Raw genomic sequence first — 5,036 nt, 5'->3', positions numbered from 1 at the left:
GGCAACCCGATTGCAACACAATACATCAACCCTTTCTCGACTACGAGGCTGGAGTCCCGGCTCGCGAGTGTTCATATGGTCAGTAGCCAGGTGAGGCTTCCATCGAGAGACAACGAGAAGCTCAGAAGCAGCTTGAGAACAATGCGCTGCCAGGCTTTGAACTCAGGGGGGTGGTTCGGGTCAAAATCGGAAATTTGGGAGCTTTCTGAGATACTCCTACTGGCTGTACACCCATTGCACTATCATTCTCACCGGACCTCCTACCGGGGTTCTCAAACAAAGCCATTGCCAGACAAAGCGTTGAGCGATCGGACATTTTGAAGTATTCATCGTCAGATTCGTGTTTGTTTCCACACATGGTCGACATTTTGTTGTTTGTTTCGTTTGCCTCGGCACTGAAATTTTTGTTTTCTTTTTGCCAAGATTTCATGCATCTGTTGATATTGAACACATGATTTTCACGCCAATTTCCATTGGTCAATGGGTCTCCAGTGCCCTCTCTTGTCCAAAGAAAGGACGCTGCTTTCCAGGTTTTCTGGGTAATACTCATGCAAGCTCAAGATTTCTGAATACAACATGTCACTCGTTGAGCTTTCTGATAGAAACGTTACTTAAACCTGCAGAACTAAACACAGAAGCCGTACCGGTATCGAGAGCTTAATGATCATGAAACAAACATTTATTTTACTCCCAAATTTACAACATCTCCAGATGAACTGCCTTCTCCAATCTCATTTCCAAATTGGTTCTCTAGTAATGCAGCTCTGCTTTCATTTACGGAACTGATGATCCTAAGTTTCTTATGAGCAGCGCATCGAGGCAAAGCTCATTGTCGAAAAAGTGTAAGGGACAAGAAAGAATCGATACAAAATATTGTAAAGATACAAAACTTGCAATCTTGGACAAGGATAAAGCTTCACTTGACAATGGGGTTATCTACAATAGCTCAATTAAGAGGCTCTGGGTGATGGTGGAATATTCTTCCTACTTTTTCTCTTTCTTGTTTCTTTTAAAATCTGCTTCTTCATATGTCACTTCCAACAGCAATTCAAGAACCAAATCGATCTCTCTAATCTGTGGAGTGAATAGAATGACATAATGCTCCAGCAGTACATCAGATTGCCAGCAGAGCAGGAGCAAACCATATTTTCCTAAAACCTCCTGTAATGATCCCTGAAAGAAGGGATGTCTGAGGGCTTCATGGGCGGTTAGCCTTTCAGATGGTTCATACCTAAGAAGACCCTGCACGAGGTCAATTAAATCCCCAGCAGAGTGATCCACGTGCTGCATTATTAGGTTCTGCCAAAGTAAAAAGATTGAAAAGAGAACAAGTGAATAGATAGACCAGTAGGTTTATCAAGTCGAAATTGAGAACAATGCTCCCACGGTAGAAATGTTAACTACTAGCTGTGTTGAATAGGGACTCGTCCAAATGCACCATCTCGGCACAGAAAAACATAGGCCAAACCAGATTGTATTAAATGGCACATGGCAGAGCTCAAATGGCAAATGCACCTGAATATACGATAAGGGGACTACCTATTTTAGCCGATACAGTGATACCCACCTGAAGACGAGGTAATTTTAGAACAGCTCTAATGCTGTCCCGGGATGTTGCCCCTTCTGGCCAGTCCAGTCTTCCCCTTTAACATACTTCTCAGCATGTCGAATAACCAAATAATACCATAAAAAGAGAAATTGGTGAGAAAGAACACTGACGATTCTCTTTTACAGTCTTGAAAAAAAGAATATGGAAAATGCACGCACTCTGCTCTTTTCAATATATGCTGAGGCAATGGTCCTAAACCCTCTCCATCATGGCCAAGTGCTCTAGATTTTCATGAGTCTGAAATAAAGCTTCCCCCTGTCAACAATTGCCTCCAACATCAGAATTTATTTCCTCTCACAAACTGAAATTCCCAAGAATAGAGTTTACAAGTACTGCATACCGAGCACAGTTCCACCAGGATACAGCCAACACTCCATATATCACATGGATAACTCCATCCAAGCCCTGCCAAAAATGTTGTAAGCTTACATAGCTGTCTTATACCAGTAGGAATCGCCCTCACGGACAAAATTAACCAGGTGATGACACCACAGAACCGCTGTTACCAAGAATAACTCTGGTGCTCGGTAGTGCCCGTTGATACAATATAGTTGTGACTTCTATGCCCGTAAGCAGTGCTTCCAAAATCAATGACCTTAATAGCACTTGACTTTGGCAACCTCTTATAGTAATTTCCTTCTTTTGGTGATCGAGATGTTGCCTGCATAGCAGATGAGATGCAATTTGAGCCCAAATGATACCAAGAACGGAAGAACAAAAGGGAAGATCGCATACAATCAGCATAAGGAACTTCAAAAAAGCCCAAAGCTAATAAAGGAAGACCTACCTTGTAGTCAGGTACTTTCACATAGTCTGCCGATACAAATAGTATGTTCTCAGGCTTTAAATCTGTGTGAATGAGGCGCATATCATGCATAACTGCAACATTTACAACCCAACCAGAATAAGCAACTTTTGGCAGATGTTTCCCTTGAAACGGAATTCTATTCCAAACAAAGCCAAACAAGCCTATATATGAGAATAACAAAGACAGATTCAAAGAGCCCTAATGAAAAGATAGTTTGTGCAGCTAAATCTTGCAACAAAGGTGGAAGCTCCAACAATGACAATAGAGACTAAATAAGTAACAACCACAGACATGCTACACACTCCAAAAGCTGTCTGCCAAGTTCCCGGACAAGATCAACTGGAAATGGGCGATAACTGTTTTTCCGAAGAAAATCGAACAAGCTTGGTCCAAGCATTTCAAAACACCTGTGAAGACCATTCAATCAGTTGTAAAGGTTTTCGCCCCATAGCACATAGATAACTCTACTCATCTAATTAAAATAAACTACTTACAATGCAGATATGGTTACGATAGTCAAATGAGTCCCTTATTTGAACACAACTGCAAAGAATGAACAGCCACATTTCTTTTATATCAACCAAAAGCAGCATAAACAATAAAGCAAGATAGCATATGAGGCACGATGCATTCACCGGCTGCCTGTTCTGTCATATCTCCCAAGCAACTGAGCACGTCTATTTCTATCATTGCAGCTTCACGATACTTTTTAATGCTTCGCACAACTTTTATGGCAACCATTTCCCAGCTTCTCTATCCCAGCACCCAGAACCTGTCCAAAAGTGCCTGCATCCAAAGAAGGTCCATTAGAACATAAATCACTGATGCAAAAGGACGTAATCTAAATGCAACAACTAACCTTCCCCAACTTTCCGGTTGATTTTACTTCTGCAGTTGCAGGGACAAGAGAGCATTCAGTATTGCAAATACAATATATTGTATAGAAACCATAATCGATATATAACTTGGAGACAGAAAAATAAAAAAAGACAAGAGAAAGAACGAGATGAAAGAATGAAACTTTTTTAATTGCACACTGAAATAGACGAGAGATGAAGGGGTTCAGCCTAGGGTGAGAGTGCAGAATGAAGAAGTGTTGTCTTTGCTACATTGAAGGGCATTTCCAGTGAACTTCCCTTTTAAGTGTGAAGGTGTGACAAATAAAAGGAGAAAAAGGGACCAAAAGTCTGTCAATTTTTGAATATTGGGATTTCAGAGGACAATGGTTTTCCCCTAAGAAAATTTGACAATTTAGTGTGATGTCTAGAAATGACAGTTAGAAAATGAAAGGAACAATCAATTGACTATCAAGCTGATATATTTGATATGAAAAGGAAACTCAGTTTGTGTAATTACATGAGAAGTTAAATTATCTCCAACTGCAAACATACATCCTGCATCACTCATCATCTCGCCTATGGGGGAGAGCCCTTGATCAATCCCCTCCCAAAAAGACAGCATGGTCCTGGGTACTCTGGGGAGGTCCATAGCTTGTCACATTCCCAAGCTCTTGCCCACCAAAAAACTCTGACTGGAGCCTACAGCTGCATCCATTCACACTCACTAAACAAACATGACACCGTAACTCACCTTCCAAAAACATAACCCGTCAACATATTGCACCATCAAATATTGATAACAGGGAAAAATATACAATCGTGAGACAATACAAAAACGTAAGTCATCTCTTGACCAGCCAAATATTCTATCTTCACTATTCCAATCAAATCTATTCCAAAAAGCTACAAACTAAACAAACCAAAGACCAAAACCTTCAATTATCCCTGCCAATAAATCTGCATATATCAGTAATTTATACATAAATGCACACCTACATAAACACACGTTCAGAAATTCTTAACCAAGATGATGGTAACTCCTCCATACAATGAACTACACTTTCAACGTAAATTCCAATCAAACTCAGATCCTTCAGCAATATACCTCCGACTCCTGAAACTCACTTCTCTTTGACAAGATTCAGACTTTCAGACGCGAAATTCATTAGAATCTTAACCCACAATTCCACCACACGAACCTTCTACACAGAAAAACACTATCAACCTCACGCGAAGGCCAAAACATCCACGCCCAGCAAGATTCAGGTCTACCCACAGAAAACCCAATACTCAAACATCCCAAAACCCCCCAAGAGAAAGACGAATCCCCAAGGACACCAAAGAACTCGAATTCATTTCCCTGCCGCATCGAAACTCCACCTCAGTCAAATTCCTCAAAACCCATTAAAAAAAAAACACAGTAACGAACAAAACCCACCAAGCCAGCAGCTAAATTCTCCAAAAACAAGAAAAAAACAATCCCTGTACCTTCGGAAGAGGCTCCCCAAGAAATAACCTCAGCCTCTTCCTGGGACTTTGATCCGAGAGTGAATGTGGGAAATTCGGACACGTAGTCCATTTCCATCTAAGAATCCCGGCCTCCCCAAATCGCTCCCATTCAATCGATCATCATCATCATCGTCATCACCAGGAGCAGCGTACCCCTCCGTCCCTCCTCGAACAGATCGAATCCTGCAGAAGCGGAGCGGATTTTGAGCCCTGTTCCTTGCGCGCTCGGCGACCGTCGGATCGGGGTCCCTGGAGAGCCGATCGTCCGTCG

At 41.7% G+C, this 5,036-nt stretch overlaps 1 pseudogene; it reads right to left on the bottom strand.

Moving 5' to 3' along the window:
- Positions 1–1,728: 1,728 nt before the first annotated feature.
- On the bottom strand, positions 1,729–4,841 carry LOC120287178 (annotated as a pseudogene).
- Between the last annotated feature and the right edge of the window lie 195 nt (positions 4,842–5,036).

Source organism: Eucalyptus grandis, chromosome 8 (genome assembly GCF_016545825.1).
Source record: "Eucalyptus grandis isolate ANBG69807.140 chromosome 8, ASM1654582v1, whole genome shotgun sequence".
Taxonomy (NCBI): Eukaryota; Viridiplantae; Streptophyta; class Magnoliopsida; order Myrtales; family Myrtaceae; genus Eucalyptus; species Eucalyptus grandis.
Note: the sequence above shows the minus strand (reverse complement) of the source record. Positions and strands in the feature narration are given on the sequence as shown.